Source organism: Macrobrachium nipponense, chromosome 19 (assembly GCF_015104395.2).
Source record: "Macrobrachium nipponense isolate FS-2020 chromosome 19, ASM1510439v2, whole genome shotgun sequence".
Classification (NCBI taxonomy): Eukaryota; Metazoa; Arthropoda; class Malacostraca; order Decapoda; family Palaemonidae; genus Macrobrachium; species Macrobrachium nipponense.
In genome coordinates this window covers 29,330,741-29,353,345 of record NC_061088.1, presented here as the reverse complement: position 1 = coordinate 29,353,345, position 22,605 = coordinate 29,330,741, and the positions used below count along the sequence as shown (strand labels likewise).

Here is a 22,605-nt window from a genome sequence, read left to right as displayed (position 1 = left end):
TATTAATTAAGACTAATTAACGACTACTTAATTAATGATTGATTTAAGTAAACTTTCATGTGACACAAAATTTCTTTTTGCAGAAGATAATGCGGCATGGAATGTACAGTGTGATGTATGACATAATTTATTGTTTTATAGTGACCAAATTGAATTCTAGGTCAAGTCATAGTGTCTTGATTTTACTGCGATCATCTCATTCGTGATCGTCCATTCAGGTATTTTCATCTTGATGGTTTCCATTTCTCTTGGCAGAGGATTCATTGAAAAATCTTCATTTAACATATAATCATCCATACCACCATCTTCCTGGGCATCACCACTGTTGTCGTCTGGCTCTTTTTCGACCTGAACCTCTGGATTGAGTGCAGGGGGCATCTGTTCTCCATTGAACCAAATTATGCGAAATTTGCCGTCGACATTTTTCCACCCATTGGCGAGTATTTTGTCCAGGTCTCGGTGATGAGCACTACCCCATAATCTTACAATGAATGCACTTCTATCCACGTGAGGTGCTAGTTCTGCTTCACATGGGGGAATGCTGCTGCCTGCAATGCTGCTTCTAAGCTTCTCAAATGGGTGCTTAGCATTTGACTTTCGTTTGTATGTTTTCTCGACCACGTTGAACCGGTGCTTGTTGAGGGGGATAAATTTCCGTGCTCCGAACAACACGCAGACAAAATCCTGCAAGATTTGGATGACTTTCTCTGTTGGGACACCCTGGTTCAATGAAGCACACGCTCTCTGGAACTTGTCACTTTTTTGCCACAGTTGCATACGGCCTTTTCTTTCCTTCCTTGCAAAGGCAGAGGTATAGTCACAGCCAGTGAATGCGTGTAGGCCGGGGAGTGCAGCACACATAGCTTGGCCTATCGCAGCAGCAATCATAGTTACGTTTAACTTAACCGCAGGTCGTCTTGTCCTCTTGTCCCAACCTCCATCCACATGGTGGAGGAAACTAGATGGACATGGTGTAGAGTTAAAACTAGAATGTCAGTGTCAAAAGCTCTTACGACTATGTCGCCAAGGGTGTGGAACTTGTCCTCCTCAATCATGTGAAGGATGACTCTGGTGTTTGCCTCCGAGTGGTTGCAGTTAAGAGATGGGACTGATTATGCGTATACTTCTCCATCTTTTACGAAGTACCGAGTGCATTCTTCCATCACACCCAAACACACTTCCCGTCCATCAAGAAGAGGCCTGTAGAAGTCGCTCGACCAATCCTTTGTGAGAAAGACAGGTAGCTCTCGTTTGAACGACTCCCTCTCGAGTTGTTTCTTGAAGCTTGAGTCTCTTTTCTGTTGGTCCTTCGATAACTAGTTCCCCTCCCACAGCAGCTTCTCTGCGATCGCGCTCACATTCCTTGATGGATGGTCTTTCATACGTATCGTAGTTGATGTCGATTCTCCGTGACTTATACGCCAAGCTAGTAACCAGAATGTTTCGTGACAGCTCCCCATACGTTGCAGGCTGATCCGGCGATATACAGTGGAATTGGAAATTGCCGTCAATGATGAGTACCTACAAATGATGGGCTGCCATGGACACTGACAGTTCCCTTCAGAAGTTTGAACAACTTGCTTTTATCCGTGTGAGCCATCGTGCCATCACTGTGACCCATTGACTGGGGCACATGCGTCAGTGGAAATGAGAAGACGTGCTCAAGGTCAGTGTCAGTTGTTGCTGCTGTGAAGGCAATGCAGCCAAGAAGTGCACTGATATATTTGAGTTGTGCCTCTTTGGCGTTTTTGTCTGCTTTTCGATTGGTTACACATTCACTTGCGAATGTGCGAAGAGGATGCTTGCGGATTGGTTTTCAAAATGCTCTGCGCTTTCAAGGCATTCTTTTACAAAGCTTTCATGCCTTTCTTGCCGTCTTCTGGAATGTTCAACAATGATGTACTCGTGGAATCAGTTACACTCTTCCCAGTGCTGATGTTAATGAGAGGGAAGCATGGATCAAGTGTGAAAGGATTGGCGAAAGACTCATGTGACTGATGATCTTCTGCAGATCCTCATTGTCTTTCCTGATTCAAGCAGGCAAAATTATTTTTTATATATAAAATTATTTTTCCGTGCGTTTTCTGCCTGTATCAAACTGAACCAGTACCTTTGTGTATGGTAGGCCTACAATTCACGGATTGAGTAAGAGGAAAGCCGATTTTTTGGCATTCTTGTGTATTCTTATAATGTAAGTTTAGAATGCAATTATAATTCTGGTAATATGATTAATTCACATCAGAACTTGTGTATCATGGTGTGAAATGTTTATTTCTGTGTTCAGATTTCCCAAATTTAAAGACAACATGCCTTAAGTGATCCATTTTTCATTTTGAAGTACGTAAGACTTACAGAGAGTGAAAGCTCATAAGCCTTTGGAACAGAGTTTGTTTTTGCTCTTTGAGAATGTCTTAGCTAGGTGATTTCTTTATCGGCGCAAAACAGCGTAAGACCCCCAAGCCGCAATGTTATTCAGCCCCTTCGTAAATAGATAAGCTAAGCTAGTTTTTCCATCGCGGTAGGTCCATGTGAATGGAACAAGGGTCCTTATTCATAGCTATTCCTATAGAGATGACGTAATATGTTTTTGCCTTTAACTATAGACTATACGCTTATGGGTGAGAGACTTTCATTCTTTCGCTTTGAGGCATAGGCGGCGTGCGTGATACTCTCTCTCTCTCTCTTAGAATCTCTCTCTCTCTCTCTCTTGCTCGGTCGCGAGTTTGTTTCAGTAACTTAACGTAATGAACTGGTCACTCATTTTTATATAATTCTTAGTAATATATGTGTTGTTTGTGGAATCTGAACATGGTTTTGTATCTATTGGTTTTTGTGAAGGCGCCAAGAAAATAGTGAAAAAGTGTAAAATTGTAACAGGCCTTTTGATTGACGCTGCAGCGGTGTATAAGGTATTTTTACAAATGTTGTGAAGTGCACTTCAAGATTTTATCATTTCTAAACATTTATCTTTTGCTTTGTTCTTTTGACATTTTCCATTTTTATATGTTTAGTGTGTGTACTGTCAATGCTTTAATTGTTTTCATATTATGCATTATGTTTTTCTGCATTGTCTTTATTTTTGTTTAATTAGTTTGATCAATATTCTATTGTGTACATTTTGAATCTTACACTTGTGAATTAACTTGCATTTAATTAAATTTAATTTCAAATTTAATTATTGCTTTATGATTTAATTTAATTAATTTTCTTGATAAACTTTGATTGAATTTTGCTTAATAATTAATTCAAGAATTAATTAAACTTTTGTTTTCAAGTAATAACAATTTCCCTGAGATTGTGAATTTCACTTATAAATTTTGAATTTAGAAATAAATTTTTGTATTTAAAATTTATATGAGCATTTTACTATAACCCCAGTATATAGCTATTAAAGATTGCATTTTATTTTTGTTTAGGTAGAAACATAGAGTGATAATTGTGACGTTTCCCACAAATAAAACAGAATCAGGGAAATACTTAAATTTGAATTTGCACGAGTGATGCCCTTTAATTAAGCTTACCTCACACATATTTTAATGAACTTAGACTGATTGTTTTCTTGACTGTTCAGTTAGAAAAAAGGGATCACTCTTACCTTTAGAGTATTCAGTCGCTTTAGTATTTGTGATGAAGGGTCAGATGTCTGTCTGTAGTGAGGTAAGTAACAACCAGGTACTTGAATGAACTGTGCCATAAGTACAAAGGGTTGTCCCAGACCCAGGAATAAAAGGGTCTCTTGTATTAGCAAGTACAAATGGTAAGTGTAGTAACCCAGATACTTGGCAATTTGGGTTAACAAATATTAATGGTGTCCAGACACAGATCTTTGACTATTTCATGCACCAAGTATTAATGGTATCCAGAACCAGATACTCTGCGCCACTTCGTCACAAGTATTGATGGTGCCCAGACCCGGGATATTTGGCATTTTATGTACCAAATATCAATGATCCCCAGAAACCAGGGAGGAAAACAAATCACATTATCACTCTAGCTTATACTGGTGGTGTTAGGAATATATTTTGTTAGAAGAGTGACCATATATTTGTTTTTGCATTTTTATTGTAAGAATTATATTTGAGAAAATGGCTCCATTCGATACTCAGGAATTCTTAGCAGCCCTTTCCATCCAAGTGTTGTTCTGAAACTACTCTGACTAAGGCACAGTGGAGTGCTTTAGCAGCAGCATGTGGTTGTCATGTGACTAGTAGCATGATAAAAGCACAAATCAAATGCATTGTCATGCAAGCATTGATAGACTCTGGTAGAATAACTGATGATGATGAGTTAGAATTGGCTCAAGAGTTGTTGAATGTAGCACAGGCTGATCTTATAAATAAGCAAGTAGAAAAGAAAGAGAAAAGTGATGCAGAGTTGGAATCAGACGCATAGAAGCAGAAGAAAGTTTGATAAAGCTGAAAATACAGGCTGAAAGAGAGAGAGAATACAAGCTGAAAAGACACAGAATAGACAGGGAAAAAAAGGAAAACAAGTGAAAAAGAAGAGAAAGAGAAGAAGAAAAAGCTGCAGAAGATAAAAGGCAAAGGATAAAAGAGGAAAGAGAAATTGCAAGACATGAAAGGGAGATGGAATTGATAAGAGCTAGATCCACATTACCTGCAACACCGTCTAACCCTAACCATGGTAATCAAGACCCTGCATTTGATGTAGTAAGAGTGCAGAAGTTAATCCCTAAGTTTACTGAAGAGGCTCCAGATGAGTTCTTTGATCACTTTGAGAAAGTGGCTTCAGGTAGGGATGGCCAGAAGATAAATGGTCAGTTTTGCTACAAAGTGTCTTGATTGGTAAAGGGAGAAGTGCTTATCTAGCCTTAACAGCTGATCAGTGTAAAGACTACAAAGTGCTCAAACATAATGTGCTACAAGTATACCAGTTGACCCCAGAGTACTACAATGAAAGATTCAGAAACTTAAGAAAGGATGAAAAAGTAACTTTCTTGGATTATGCTTATAAAGTGAGAAGGTGTTTTAAAAGATGGTTGGAGGCAGCTAAAGTTACAACTTTTGAAGAGTTAGAAGAGTTAGTTGTTTTAGAGCAATATTTTAAAGGTATTCCTGAGCATATAAGAGCCTATTTGAGAGAGAGAGAGGTTGAAAAACTGACAAGCTGCTACACTGAGTGAGGACTACAATATAATTAGTAGCAGGCATATTATAATGTCAAGTACCAGAATCAACCACGCCCAGGTTTTAAGTCTCATCCAGGTTTCAGGAACAATTATATAAGTGGGAAACCTACAAGTAATAATACTCCTCAGCAACTAATGTGAAATCCTCATCTAATTTTGCAAGACAGTTGCAAAAGCCTAATGTTGTCTGCTTCAAGTGTGGAAGAGCAGGACATTTCAGTAGGAGTGTATTGGAATTATCAGCAGTCCAAGCTGTTGGTCAAATAGTAAGAGGTGACCAGAGGTGACCATGGTCAAACAGACTGTTAAGAACAATGTTGGGGAAGAGTCCGTCTACAGGAGGACTGAAACTAAAACAAGCTGAGTGTTTAGCAACCAGTGGAAATGTAACTTCAAGCAGTGAGTGGCTGAGCAGTTTGGAGGCTTTTAAGCCATATATCTATGAGGGTACACTGGCAACTCAGGAAGAGAGTGTGCAGGTACCAGTCAAGAATTTTACGTGATACAGGGAGCAACCATAGTGTGGTGTTACGTGGTGCTCACCCAATGTTGGAGAAGAATCTCACTGGAGATTCAGTTATATTGAATGAAGGTATAGGAGGAGAGGAAGTAACTCCTATATGCCGCTTACACCTGTCCTGTGAATTGGTGACAGGGAGTGTTGATTTTGCTGTAAAGGACTCACTGGCTGTGGAAGGTGTACATGTTCTGTTGGGAAATGAAGTTGGTGGTGTTCCATTTGTTCCTTGTCCTGTAGTGACAGACAAACCGTTGAGGATTAGTCCTACGGTAGAGTTGGAGAAGAATAACCCCCCCACCTGTTCCCTAGTTGTGTAAACTACCAGAAGTATGAGGAGAATTACGACTGTTGGTGAAGAAACTGAGGATTTGCACGCCCAAGATGGATCTAGTGAAGGATCTTTGAACTTAGAACAATTGTTCCAGGGGAGTGATGCCTCCCGTGGAGCTGACCAAGAAAGGATTTTCCCAAGAAAATGAAGAATCTGTTGTTCCTGAAAAGACTCCGAGTAGTCAAGGTGTTCCTGAAGATAGTCGGGAAACTGCAGTAGCTGAGGTAGCAGATATTGATGCTTCAACTATTGAAGTTGGACAGGTAACAAGAGAGAAGCTAAGGACTTGCAGAAGAGGGATGCATCTTTAGCTGATTTGTTCTTCAGAGTTGTTGATCAGGAAGAGATGCAACAAACTCCTACCTGTTACTATCTGAAGGAAGGTTTACTGATGAGGAAGTATAAACCTTCAGATATACCCGAAATGCTGAATGGGGCGAATATCATCAGATTTTGATTCCATGTCCATTGAGAAAGCAAGTGGTGGCAGTAGCTCATGAATCTGGACATATGGGAGTCAGGAAGACTGTGGAGAAGATCATGAGATATTTTTTGTTTTCTGGCCTGGACTTCATAAAGATGTTAGCAGGTTCTGTCGAGAGGTGGTCATTTACTGCCAGATAGCTGGAAAACCTAATGAAACCATTCAGAAAGCCCCCATTACAACCTATAGAAGTTTAGAGGAGAACCCTTTAACAAGGTGATTATAGATATGGTTGGACCGCTTCCGAAGACGAAGAAAGGAAATGAATATCTGTTGACATTAATGTGTCCTGTTACCAGTTAATCCGTGAAGCGATCCCTGTCAGAAACATATCTGCCAAGATAGTTGCTGAGAAACTATTGGAGTTTTTCTCCAAGTTTGGTATACCAGAAATGTACAAAGTGATAGAGGAACGAACTTTACTTCCAAGTTATTCCAGGATGTGATGACTTATTAGGGGTAAATAAAACAACAGTTATCAACTGCTTATCATCCAGAAACTCAAGGTGCCTTGGAAAGGTTCCACCAGACATTGAAAAGTATGTTGACAAAGTATTGTTCTGAGTCAGGAAGAGAATGGGATGTTGGTTTACCCTTAATGTTATTTGAGTTAGGAATGCTTATCAAGAAAGCATGGGATGTTCACCCAAATGAGATGATTTTTGGAAGAGAAGTGAGAGGACCTTGAGATTCTTGCAGAAAATTGGGTAGAAAATAAAGAGGAAATCCAAGGAGAGTATGTGAAGAACTTAAAAAGAAAAAGGTTGGAAGAGATTAGAAAATTCTCCTTTAGAAAATTCGAAAAATGAGTCAAGAGAAAATGAAAAGGAACTATGACAGAAAGACTAAGCTAAGAATTTTAAGTTTTTAGTGTTGGTCAACAAGTGTTAGTGTTTCTGCCAGTCAAGAGATTTCCCCTTACAAATAAATTTCAAGGTCCCTACAGGATAATTGAGAAGTCAAGTGATAGAACTTATGTGATTGAAACTCCAGAAAGAAGAAAACGACAGAGGAAGATACATGTGAACCTTTTGAAACCTTACTTCTCAGAAACTAGAACTGAAACTGTGTCAATAATACAGACAACTTCATCTACAGAAGACGATGACGGCTATGAATTGGGAGCTGAAAGCAAGATGAATAATTCTTCAATTTTGGAAAATTTGGAGGATAAACTGAAACATCTTAATGTTGAACATTAAGAGAGAAGCTAATGGACTTGCAGAAGAGGGATGCATCTTTAGCTGATTTGTTCTTCAGAGTTGTTGATCAGGAGAGATGCAACAAACTCCTACCTGTTATTATCTGAAGGAAGGTTTACTGATGAGGAAGTATAACCTTCAGATATACCCGGAATGCTGAATGGGGCAATACATCAGGATTTTGATTCCATGTCCTTATTGAGAAAGCAAGTGGTGGCAGTAGCTCATGAATCTGGACATATGGGAGTCAGGAAGACTGTGGAGAAGATCATGAGATATTTTTTCTGGCCTGGACTTCATAAAGATGTTAGCCAGGTTCTGTCGAGAGTGTCATACCTGCAGATAGCTGGAAAACCTAATGAACCATTCAGAAAGCCCCCTTACAACCTATAGAAGTTAGAGGAGAACCCTTTAACAAGGTGATTGTAGATATGGTTGGACCGCTTCCGAAGACGAAGAAAGAATGAATATCTGTTGACATTAATGTGTCCTGTTACCAGATATCCTGAAGAGATCCCTGTCAGAAACATATCTGCCAAGATAGTTGCTGAGAAACTATTGGAGTTTTTTCTCCAAGTTTGGTATACCAGAAATTGTACAAAGTGATAGAGGAACGAACTTTACTTCCAAGTTATTCCAGGATGTGGATGAACTTATTAGGGTAAAAACAACAGTTATCAACTGCTTATCATCCAGAAACTCAAGGTGCCTTGGAAAGGTTCCACCAGACATTGAAAAGTATGTTGACAAAGTATTGTTCTGAGTCAGGAAGAGAATGGGATGTTGGTTACCCTTAATGTTATTTGAAGTTAGGAATGCTTATCAAGAAAGCATGGGATGTTCACCCAATGAGCTGATTTGTTTGGAAGAGAAGTGAGAGGACTTTTTGAAGATTCTTGCAGAAAATTGGGTAGAAAATAAAGAGGAAATCCAAGGAGAGTATGTGAAGAACTTAAGAAAAAGGTTGGAAGAGATTAGAAAATTCTCTTTAGAAAATCTGAAAATGAGTCAAGAGAAAATGAAAAGGAACTATGACAGAAAGACTAAGCTAAGAAGTTTTAGTGTTGGTCAACAAGTGTTAGTGTTTCTGCCAGTTCAAGAGATTTCCCCTTACAAATAAATTTTTTCAAGGTCCCTACAGGATAATTGAGAAGTCAAGTGATAGAACTTATGTGATTGAAACTCCAGAAAGAAGAAAACGACAGAAGAAGATACATGTGAACCTTTTGAAACCTTACTTCTCAGAAACTAGAACTGAAACTGTGTCAATAATACAGACAACTTCATCTACAGAAGACGATGACGGCTATGAATTGGGAGCTGAAAGCAAGATGAATAATTCTTCAATTTTGGAAAATTTGGAGGATAAACTGAAACATCTTAATGTTGAACAAGGTGAGGAATTGAGTGAAGTGATTAGAAGCTTCACAGAGATTTTTGCAGATGTGCCCAGACGTACTAATCTGACCAAACATGAAATCAAGATCAAAGAGGATGGAAAATCGTTCAACAAAGAGCTTATTGCTTTATCACCTTTATCATCGAGATGTTCTGAAGAAAGAAGTTCAGTATTTTGCTGCAAACATGGATTAGCAGAACCCAGTTCAAGTCACTTCAGTTCTCCATGTGTGTTAGTGAAGAAACCTGATGGCTCCTTTAGAGTGTACTGATTATAGGAAACTGAATTCCTTAGTGTGGCTGACAATTATCCCTTGCCTCTTATAGATCAGTTACTTGATAATATTGGGCAAGCCAAGTTTGTTTCCAAGATAGACTTATTGAAGGGATATTATCAGATACCCTTAGATGAAAATGCAAGGTTGCTGTCAGCTTTTATTACTCCTTTTGGATTGTATCAGTATACTGTATTGCCATTTGGTCTGATGAATGCACCAGCCACATTTCAACGAGTGATGGATCAACTGCTAGGATCTATAGAAGGAGTAGGTGTATACCTTGATGACATAGTCATTTATCTCTACAACATGGGAAGAACATCTGCAGATCCTGAAGAAAGTTTTCAAGAAACTACAAGAGGCAGGACTAAACAGTCAACTAGAGAAGAGTGAGTTGGGAAGGCGACTGTTCAGTACCTTGGGTTTGAAGTTGGAAAAGGCCTTCTCGCTCCGGTGAATGCTAATGTGGAAGGTATCCGTAAGGCTACCCCTCCTACTACTAGGAAGCAACTACAAAGATTTTTGGGCATGGCTGGATTCTATCGTCGTTTCTGTCCAAATTTCTCAGCCGTAGTAGCTCCCTTGATAGACTTAACTAGTCCCAAAAGCTAAGTTTGTTTGGACTCCAGAATGTCAAGAATCCTTTGAGAAGGTAAAAAAAAGCCATTTTAACTTCAGACCCGTGCTTCAAGCTCCAGACTTTAATAAGAAATTTGTGATACAAGTTGATGCCTCTGATTGTGGAATTGGAGCTGTTCTACTTCAAGAAGATGAAAATAACCTTCTACACCCTGTGTGTTTCCTGTCCTCGAAACTGAAAAAGCATCAGAAAAACTATGCAACTATTGAAAAGGAAACTCTAGCCTTAATCACAGCATTGAAAAAGTTTGAAGTGTATGTGAACCAGACCTCGGAATGAAGAGGTCTTAGTGTTGTCTGATCACAATCCCCTGTCATTCATACAGCGGATGAAAAACCCAAATAAAATCAAAGACTGACCAGGTGGTCTTTGTGCTTGCAACAGTATAATATAAAGGTTGAGCACATATCTGGTAAGAAACAATGTAGTTGCCGATTATTTATCCCGTTGTGAATCGTTGGATTCAACCCGGAATAACTAATCTTCTGGGGGGAGGAATCTTATAATGTAAGTTTAGAATGCAATTATAATTCTGGAATATGATTAATTCACATCAGAAACTTGTGTATCATGGTGTGAAATGTTTATTTCTGTGTTCAGATTTCCCAAATTTAAAGACAACATGCCTTAAGTGATCCATTTTTCATTTTGAAGTGCGTAAGACTTACAGAGAGTGAAAGCTCATAAGCCTTTGGAACAGAGTTTGTTTTTGCTCTTTGAGAATGTCTTAGCTAGGTGATTTCTTTATCGGCGCAAAACAAGCGTAAGACCCCCCAACCGCCGCAATGTTATTCAGCCCCTAGTAAATAGATAACTAAGCTAGTTTTTTCCATCGCGGTAGGTCCTGTGAATGGAACAAGGGTCCTTATTCATAGCTATTCCTATAGAGATGACGTAATATGTTTTCGCCTTCAACTATAGACTATATGCTTATGGGTGAGAGACTTTCATTCTTTCGCTTTGAGGCATAGGCGGCGTGCGTGATACTCTCTCTCTCTCTCTCTTAGAATCTCTCTCTCTCTCTCTCTCTCTCACTCGGTCACGAGTTTGTTTCAGTAACTTAACGTAACGAGCTGGTCACTCATTTTATATAATTCTTAGTAATATATGTGTTGTTTGTGGAATCTGAACATGGTTTTGTATCTATTGGTTTTTGTGAAGGCGCCAAGAAAATAGTGAAAAAGTGTAAAATTGTAACAGGCCTTTTGATTGATGCTGCAGCGGTGTATAAGGTATTTTACAAATGTTGTGAAGTGCACTTCAAGATTTTATCATTTCTAAACATTTATCTTTGCTTTGTTCTTTTGACATTTTCCATTTTTATATGTTTAGTGTGTGTACTGTCAATGCTTTAATTGTTTTCATATTATGCATTATGTTTTTCTGCATTGTCTTTATTTTTGTTTAATTAGTTTGATCAATATTCTATTGTGTACATTTTGAATCTTACCTTGTTCGAATTAAACTTGCATTTAATTAAATTTAATTTCAAATTTAATTATTGCTTTATGATTTAATTTAATTAATTTTCTTGATAAACTTTGATTGAATTTTGCTTAATAATTAATTCAAGAATTAATTAAACTTTTGTTTTCAAGTAATAACAATTTCCCTGAGATTGTGAATTTCACTTATAATTTTGAATTAGAAATAAATTTTTGTATTTTAAAATTTATATGAGCATTTTACTATAACCCCAAGTATATAGCTATTAAGATTGCATTTTATTTTTGTTTAGGTAGAAACATAGAGTGATAATTGTGACGTTTCCCACAAATAAAACAGAATCAGGGAAATACTTAAATTTGAATTTGCACGAGTGATGCCCTTTAATTAAGCTTACCTCACACATATTTTAATGAACTTAGACTGATTGTTTTCTTGACTGTTCAGTTAGAAAAAAGGGATCACTCTTACCTTTAGAGTATTCAGTCGTTTAGTATTTGTGATGAAGGGTCAGATGTCTGTCTGTAGTGAGGTAAGTAACAACCAGGTACTTGAATGAACTGTGCCCTAAGTACAAAGGGTGTCCCAGACCCAGGAATAAAAGGGTCTCTTGTATTAGCAAGTACAAATGGTAAGTGTAGTAACCAGATACTTGGCAATTTGGGTTAACAAATATTAATGGTGTCCAGACACAGATCTTTGACTATTTCATGCACCAAGTATTAATGGTATCCAGAACCAGATACTCTGCGCCACTTCGTCACAGTATGCTTTGACATGCACTGATCTCTGTTTGAATGATTCACATTATTGTAAACCACCAACTGGGAATTCCCAGAAACTGTCATGAGCTTATCCAGCACCCAGCTGTTACTGACTGCGAAAAACAAATGTCTTACCAGCAGACCTCAGGGATTACTGCTACAAGTGGTTCATTTCATATCAGGAGTCCCTCAATTATAAAAAGCTGAACGAATTCATAAACTGCATGTACTTAAAATTGTGAACAAATTAGTAATTGCTTGTTAATTAGGTGTCTTATCCACAAACCCCAAATAACCCCAGACATTTTGGTGTCTTATATTGCATTTTTATTCATTTGAAATAATGTTTCATCCAAAGCATCAATCAAAATTGTTGTACTCCCTCTTTTGTATAAGGGTCTTCATATCCCTCAGGGTCCAAAGACCCCCATCTTAACTACAAACACCAGGAAAAAATGTGTCTTAAGTTGTGGATATGGTGTCTAGGATTACTAAATTATCATTTGCAAAAAGAATTTCTGTTGTACTTGAAAGTTTAAATAAATCGTTAATTGGTCGTTAATTACGTAGTAGGTTTCTCAATTAGTAACCCCAGGTATTTTCATGTCTTAAGTTGCATCAGTTTAATCTGCGGGGTGATCTAAATGAAACAGGCTTGAAACAGTTGCTGTACTCGAAAGTTTGTTTAATTGGATTTTTGGCTCCCCTTTTGAGACCCTCAGGGGCCAAATCCCAGGATTGTTCAACTTAAGACGCCCCTTTCTTTCATTGTTATGTGATTTACAATAGAATTATACACTCAAACCTTTTGTACTCAATAGTGTGAATAAAATCCACCTGACTCTTCAACTATAAAGGACTCTTTCTTCTTGTGGCTGTGCGCTGACAGTTTCCACAAGTCATTCTAGTATTCTTCTTCAACTTGATCTGCACTGTTTGCAGCTATGTTTATCCCCACCCCTTCCCCTCCTTCAGCAGTCCACCCTGGTACTTTCTGCGCCAGTCTTCCATATTTTCCTGTCAATAGTCCCATCTGCTTCCTGGTAATTTGACATATTAATGCATGATTACCTCTTATCCTCCTGTTGGTTACTTTATCCCTTTGCTTAACTGATGAGATCCCTCGCTAGATTTTTCGACATTCCACCAACTTTCTACGCAAAACAGAGGTGTTGTAGTACTATGATTTGCGGCTGTACACTAGTAATGGTCTAATCTTTAACTATCTGATGTCTAGGAATCCTGATTGGCTGTTGATATGCCAATCACAGGGCTGGAAACTATGAGGCTTTCGAGAGAGTTCACATAGGCAGGACGTATGTTCCACCTCTCCTGAGGGATAATTTTGAAAGACGTATCCCTCAGGAGAGGTGGAACATACATCACGCCTATGTGAACACACTCGAGACAGTTTCCAGATCTAACTGGTTTGAGCTGTCCAGCTGCCTTTTCATCTTCTCAAATTAGTATTTTAATGATCCTTTTTGGGAGACCCAACTTCATCTCCTTAATACTCTTTATCTCTTATTGTCACTAATGTCAAGATTCAATAACCTATATTTTTTCCAATTTCCACTTTCAATTAGATAACTTATTGTTCAATCTACCAAAACTTTTTGTAAAGATGGTCTTCATGCAAATTCTAATATAAAAAATCATTTGAGGAGTTCAGCAAAATTCTATAATATTCCATTAAATATCCAATCATTGCATCATCTTTTTCCGTAACTAGTCTGTTCACCCCTCAGTAAAGTATCAACTTTCTATTCTAATGTAGTAGTATTTATAAAATAATTTTACGGATCATTTAGTGACACTCATAATTATCCATTTTATCCCAATCGTAGAGACCTTTACGCAATGGCCTCCAAAATGAATCAATAACATTACGACTCTACATATACGTATACTAGTCGGTTGACAACTGTTACATTAACAATTTCCTGTACTCTAGGGAATTTACCCATTTAGAAAAGTTCCAAGATGCAATGTCAACTATTTATGCTTCTGTGAAATGGTTTGGTTACTTATGAACAAACCCTTCTTGACAGAGCTGATACTAACCTTACAATGATAAAGACCCATGTGTTGACATTGTTTATTGCCCATAAGAAGATACGATTTAACATGTCAGTTTCTAAAGAACATGTAAAACGCGAGCGCGTGTGGGGGGGGGGGGGGGCGCGGACCCCCTCATATTTTATCAGCTCATGAATAATCTTTCCAATAACTGTTAATCTCTTGACAACACGTCTGCTGATGATGGAGTTATCACTCATTTAATCATATTCAATATCACATACCAAACTGATAATGAAGTAACCGAAATATGAGATAAAAAGCGTAAAACTGAAGATAATGGTAAGCGAAACTTTGATATAGGATTAAGTCGCAGATTGAAAAAAAAAAAGACACTTTGTAAAATCAAAAAAAAAGACACGGGTCACTAGAAACTTCTCCCATCTTTTAAATTATTATTAAGTAATATAAATATTAAAAAGTGTGAGCATACTGATTGTACAAGGCTGTGCAAACTTCTTAGAACAGACCTTTTAGACCTCAGCTGCATTACTTTTATTTTTTATCAATAAAAAATAAAATAAATGCTACAAACTGATGAATTGAGATACTCTAATACAATGTAAGCCATGCCAACGGTGTTGGTAAATATTGAGGAAAAACCAGACAGTATGTCATGACTGCACACTTTCTCATACTCTTACTGGGTACTTGAGAATCTCTGTGAGCCAATACCACTAGCACCAGACCTCAATGTTTGCAACAAGTTCTCTTGCTACTCACCAAATTCGATATCAGCTGATGCGCCGCTTCTGAAGTGAGAGCTTCCAGAATCGTATCCTCTGCCTCTTCCTCGAAAACCTCCACGGCCTCGGCCCTATAAACAATGAAACATCAGTTTTACATTTAATCACACATAGTGAACCTCCTCTCTCTCTCTCTCTCTCTCTCTAATATAAACACACACACACACACACACATATATATATATATATATATATATATATATATATATATATATATATATATATATAATATATATAGATATATATATATATATGTTTATGTATATGTATCTGTATGTGTATATATACATGACATATATATATATAGATATATATATATATATATATATATATATATATATATATATATATGGTATATAGACATATATATGTACATATATGTATATATATGTACTATATAGATATATATATATATATATATATATATATATGTATAAGTGTGTGTGTGTGTGTGTATATATATATATATATTATATTATATATATTATATATATGTGTATATATATATATATATATATATATATATATATGTATGTATGTATGTATGTATGTGTGTATGTGTGTATGTATATATATGTATGTATGTATAATATATATATATATATATATATATATATATATATATATATATACACATACATACAGTCAGACCTCTGTTTTACATATGCCTCTCATTTTGTATGTTTCAGTTTTCATTAATTGTCGTATATTTTGTCTTGGTTATCGTACATTTCCTCGGTTTTTCATACACTCGGAAATGCTCCATCTGGGCCCAGCGCATGACCGGGCCCTGTGTGAAGCGTCCAAACTAAGCATACCATCTTCTCTCATGAACCATTCTGGCTTTGTTTCTGGCAGAACAAGCATCTCTGCTTGTGTTTCTTGTGTTTTGTGCAATATTTCGCCATAAAACTCATTGCAAAGCATCATCATAGGGTCTAAGAAAGGTGTAAGTGCCCTCCCTTGTTTGAAATGAAAAAGACCAAAATACAATAGAATCTAAGAAAGAAATTTCAGCCAAGTATGAAAGTGGGACACATGTAGCTGATCTCACTAGGATGCCTAAAGTGATCATTTGTGAGAAAGCGAGGATGCTACATGTCGATTTAAGTAAGCATAGCAAGAACAGTACTGCTCTTACTGATTTCAAGGCCAGCAAAGGCTGGTTTGAAAAATTCAGAAAGCATATGGGCATCCATAATGTCATACATCATGGGGAGGCTGCGAGCTCGGATAAACATGCTGTCAAAGAATTCATTGGTGAATTTAGAGAATATCTTGAGGCTGAAGGATTCCTCCCACAACAGGTCCTCAATTGTGATGAGACAGGTCTGTTCTGGAGAAAAAAAAAAAAAACAAAAAACAAAAAAAAAACAATACGGACCTACACCACACTGTAGGAAAGTTCATTGCCAGGCCACAAGCCTACGAAAGACAGGCTAACTCTCCTTGTTCTGTGGAAAAGCCAGTAGTGATTTTAAAGTGAAACCCCCTACTTGTGTATCACTCTGAAACTCTCAGTGTTCAAGAAACCCAGGCACAAGTCAAACCAGATTGGAAGGAGAGCAAAAAAGCGACAGCACCTACTCTCCAAGGCAGTTAAAGGAAAGACTGAGCACGTCGCCGAGTATGGTGCGTGGTCTCTGACCAGCTATCACCTCGTATGTGCAGGAGTTGCCAGATCTCACAGATTCCTTGCATACAATCTTAGATTGTTTTCAACCAGTTACCAGCTGGCGCTTGGAAATTATCTTATTGTTAAAACTGAAGGTTTGTTTCATCTATGAACAAACAATGTGACAGTGATAAAGAATAAATTGCCTGTGATGTGGAAGGCCAATAAAAAGGCATGGGTCATGAGACAAATTTTCGTTGAGTGGGTCAATGAAGTGTTTGGCCCAAGTGTTAAAAAATATGTGAACGACAATCAATTGCCCCTAAAGTGACTCCTGGTAATGTACAATGGTCCTGTGCATCCTCCTGGCTTGGAAGACCAGCTGTTAGACGATTTCAAATTCGTCACTGTGAAGTTCTGGCCCCCTAATACCACTCTTTTCATCCTGCCCATGGACCAGCAAAGCATCTCGAACTTCAAGAAACTGCACACCAAGGGACTACTCCATAGGTGCTTTAAAGTGACCTCAGACACTGAATTGACCCCAAGAGAGTTCTGGAAGGATCACTTCAATATCAACTGCATAAGCCTTACAGCCAAGGCTTGACAGGGAGTGACTTCTTGAACGATGAACTCTTCTTGGAAAAAATTGTAGCCAGTGTTACCTCGAGAAGGATTTTGAGGGGTTTGAGGCTGACCCCGACGAACCTACACCTGTTGTGGAGTCTATTGTGTCTCTTGGGAAGTCCAATGGCTTGGATGTGAGTGGCAAGGATGTGAAAGACCTAGTGGATGCCCACAGGGAAGAGCTAACCACTGAGGAGCTACAAGACCTTCTCAGCAGGAACAGCAACAGACGGCAGATGAGGAAGAGGAAGACGAGAGAGGGGATACTGTGCCTACTTCAGTGATCAAAGAAATGCTTGCAAAGTGGAGTGATTGACTAAATTTTGTTGAGACATCATCCTAACAAAGATGTTGTAATCCATGCCTCTAACATGTTTAATGACAACGCTTTGTATCATTTTAGGCAGATATTGAAGACGTCAGAAACAAATGTCTCTGGACAGTTTTGTTATTTGACAGTGACTCTTAAGCTGGTCCTAGGGACAGTAAAAAAAAAAACAAAGTGGGGAAGTAACCCAAGACATTGCCACTGAAATACGTCAAGAAAGCATTAATGCTATTTACATTATTCCTTATGGGAATTATCGTTTCGGTTTTCATGGGAGTTTCTGGAACGGATTATGTACAAAAACCGAGGTTCCACTGTATATAGCATATAGTGAGAGAGAGAGAGTGTCAGTGTTACGGCAACTAACTTTAAAACATTAATTAAAAAAAAAAAAAAAAAAAAGGTACTGAGATAACAAGAAACATACAAAGCCTTTCATGATACATGTTGATCTGGACTTTGGACCAGGTAGTAGTTTAAATTAAATTTTTACCCAGTACACAACCAGTGGGGTCACTACGGGGAGAAGGGAGGGCCCACCCTTTGTTGCTAAACAATAACCTTAAGGTGGTCAAAAGCACTTATTTTCGTTCTAGCGATCAGGTTATTATTTTTTTTTTTTTTGACAATTGACACATGTAGTGCTGATGACTATTTTGATCGGATTTGATCCATTCTAATGATATTTATCAGTTACACGCCATTGGAATGTTTCAGCTGATAAAGTATTTGACATATTTTTAGTGTATTCACAGTGGTTCCTAATCTGGGAAGGGGGGGGGGGGGGCAGCAATTTCCAGGGGAAGCGAGAGCCCTATGGAAAAAAAATCTCTAATTATATTCGTTATTCTCTTAACAAGAGTGTGGAACTAATATTTAGAAGTTTATGAAAAAAATGCAAAAGTACCGCCACCTAACGTTACTTTCGAGTCTACTACTCTGGTTAGGCTCGTCATGTTTTGTAATTATTGACCTCTCTTCCTATTCCTCGAAACCCCTTCTGGCTCTTTCTCATTTTTTTTTTTCCTTTCAACCTGGGCGGGAATTTTACACATAGATGCAAGGGGGGGCGGTGAAAGAAACAGGAATCTAAACTCTTAAAGGGGGCGTTGCAATAAAAATGTTAAGAAATCATTGATCTATAATATTATTTTGCTTCTTATTATCTTTACACCTTATATGGAGCTTAGAAACGAATGGATATACTTATTGGTTTTTACTACGAAAGCCATGGTTGTTTATGATATATTGATCCTACTTAAAGCTATTAACTTATGTAGGAAGTGATTGAAACTATAGTTATAGATATGAATATGTGCAACGCAGTTTGCTACAGCTGGTTAGGGTTAATTTCCAGGGAGAGGAGATGAAGAAGAGGGAATGGGGTAGACTGAGATTTCGAAGAAGAGATTTTGGAGGGTCGCAAGTCTTTTGTGTTACTGGTGATTTTCTGCTCTACTTTGATAGATTTACATGACGAGGGGCATTACACTACAGTTGAAAATTAAAATTTGATAATAGAACTGAGGCTATTGTTGAATATGAGGTTGTGTCGAAATTTAGATTACATTATTTGTTTGCTTATTAAGTTGAAAATTAAATTATAATTAAGACTTAGGTTTTAAAATATAGGCATATTAATTACTAATAAAGTTATTTTCCTTCATTCACATGGAGAATAATATGTTTTACTAATTAAAGAATTTGTAAATTAGTTTCGTTAATTTTCTTTGGCGTCCCACCCCCCACCCCCACAACAAAATATCTTTGCCCCATCTAGGGCCCCACTGATGGAATTCCAGCTACGCCACTGCACATAACCATCACTAATACATAATCGTATGAAGTTTCTATACACACACACACACACACACACACACACACACACATATATATATATATATATATATATATATATATATATATAATATATATTGATTATAATCACTTTAGCACGTAATTTATTTCCTACACATATCCACAGGTGAAAAATAAGAGGGAGTGTAGGTCCTGACTGGTTTCGACTTTATTTCCAAGCCATTGACGAAGGAATGATAGATAGTATTAGAAGTCACAAATATACATATATACTACAGAGACAGTACGGACGAACATACACACAACCGTTTGAGACTGCAGATCCACCCACAAGGCAGGTGTCAAGGTAGGAGTAGCTTTCAAAAATAATTTGGCTAAAATTTACAATAAATTCTCAAGGGACACTAGCGATAAACGTACTCATCGTAGGAGACAACAAATCCACACCCGACAGGTGTCAGGGAGGTGGGGTTGGAAATCTCAGGTCAGGATCTACACCCCGCCTCTTATTTTTCACCCGTGGGGATATATATATATATAGATATATATATATATATATATATATATATATATATATATATATATATATATATATATATATATATATAGATATAGATATAGATATATATATATATATATATATATATATATATATATATATATATGATATTTAGGTTTTATCAAACTAACATTCCTTCCTTTCAACACCTGTAATATAAAATGATTACATAAAAATTTACATATTTATTTATATATAAATTACTGTAATATGTACTACATACATAAACAAATATAATACTAAAGGTTTTAAGAAAGTAACATTCCTTGCTTACAGCGCCTTTAATATATAAATTACGTGAAAATAATATAAAGTGATCGACAAAGTTGTCTTGGTCACTGGTCACGTGGGTAGTTGACGAGTATTATGCGTATTTATGTGGGATTTGCTGGTATGGAATTATGACATTGGTGGTAGTCTGTACAGGGATGGGGTTACTAAAATTGCGTGAATTGGAATTAAAAGAAAATTTTTTTTGAATAATTGGAATTGGATAGGAAATTAACTGGAATTGATGAAAAAAAAAACTGAATTGATGCTAAAATGCTGCGAATTTATATGAATTAATCGATACAATCTTCTAACAAATCTTGCGTTATAAGCTGGACCTTTAAACACCACCTCATTAAAGCTAAATAACAGGAATTAAACCGCATTCTTGAAAATGACATGTTATGAATAGATATATATAATTGTACCGATAGAATTGGGCTAAAGAACCGAACACGAACTACAGCCATGTTAAAAATTTCCCTATCCAACTCTTCCTCTTTTGAGTCATATACCCGTACCGGTCCTGTACCCACAGTACAAATCAGTCTTCTGCCGTACTTGCCTTATCCTGTCAGCTAATATGGTGTTTGGCAATCATTATTCATATATTCATAAACTGCACCTGTTACACACCATTTCATTCAGGCAAACTAATAAGAATTATTATACTTATCATTATAAAATTAATTTTTTTTATTACAAGATGCCAACTTTTTTATTATAAAAACAATAATGAATTTTATGTTTAATACAAAGTTGCATAATTAGATTTTGTAGGATTTTTTTTCTTTATCACAGTTTGGAGTACCCGAGTTGATCAGATAGGCCTATAATACGGGGTAACATTGTTTTAAGGCAAAATTGTGAGCAGCTAATTTTTTTTTTGTTAACTGAATTGGAATTGAAACCCTCATGATAGGAATTGAATTTCATGATTGGAATTGAAATGGAATTGAACATTGATTTTTCAAAATGATTTGGAATTGAATTGAATTTGATAAATTCACAACTGCCGTTGAATTGTAATTGAAAATGTCAATTCTAGAGTTAAATTCCACCTGTGCTATCCATATAAAGTCAGGCTAACTGTGCGGTGTAACAGTTAAGTTGGGCATGTCGAGTATATAGCACAGCCTAGACTAACGACTGCATGCTCTTTGTGCACAAGATTGCCGTCCTAAATGAACTGTTTGTATTACAGGGAACCAATAGGGTCCCGTGTAAGACCCTACATAGGAAACCAATTATAGGGGTCCGATGTAAGAATCGGTGTTGGTTCTCACTGTTATGGAAAGAGGACAACTAGGAATAAGTTGCTTTAACAATATATCCACCTGCTGTTAAGAAGAAATATTAAAAAGCCGGCGGGGGCCCCACCCTTTCCCTCAACCCTTACTGCAACAATGAAGAATCGACCATCCCGACGTCAAGTATCAGTTTCAACTAAGAATAGGCCTAGGATATTAGCTTAGGCCTCTGAGGTACCTTGATATTAGCCTATGGTTTGAATTGCGTATAGGATAGTCCGAATTAATTGTACTAAAAATGTGTGGTAGTCTCCAATTTTATAATCAGGACAATTGACATATCAATACTGTATACAAATACAGTATGGGTAGTAAATACACGAGTAATAACGGGAATAGTATCATTAATATTCATACATGAAAATATGTTATTGAAGATCTTGGTCTATGGCTGTGATGTGTCAATGAAGACCTTTAGTCTATGGCGATATGCCATTAAAGACCTTGGGTCTATGGTTTTGTGGTTATGATATGTCACTAAAGACCTTGAGTCTATGGCTATGTTGTGTCACTAAAGACCTTGGTCTATGGCTATATGTCATGTCATAGAAGAACTTTGGTCTAGATATATCTGTCATTGAAGACCTTGGTTTATGGCTATGATGTCTCACTTAAGACCTGGGTGTCTTTGGCTTTGGTGTCATTAAAGACCTTGGTCTGTGGCTACCTATTAATGTCATTGACAAGCGCATGGTTATCAGCCATTATAAAAATCTTGCGTCGCTCCACAAGCAGTCTATATATTTTTTCTTGACTACATAAAAATGCACAATGCACGGACATGTAACTATCACACTAATATGCACTTGTCATATAGGTATGCCTATTGGGATACTGCAATATTACGTTCCTTGATTTTATTAACAATTCAGAAAAAACTATACAGAATGGAGTTGGAAATATAAAAGAGAAAGAGAGAGAGAGATTTACGTAGACGGTCACGAGTGAGTTCGTGCAACAATCAGCCTAACAACAAAATCTATTAATTCATATGCAAAGCATTTCTTACCCTTGCCGACACAAGTGGTCTGGATCCTCGGT

At 37.1% G+C, this 22,605-nt stretch overlaps 1 pseudogene; it reads right to left on the bottom strand.

Moving 5' to 3' along the window:
• LOC135215493 (decapping and exoribonuclease protein-like) overlaps positions 1 to 22,605 on the bottom strand; it is a 72,918-nt pseudogene that overhangs the window by 17,337 nt on the left and 32,976 nt on the right.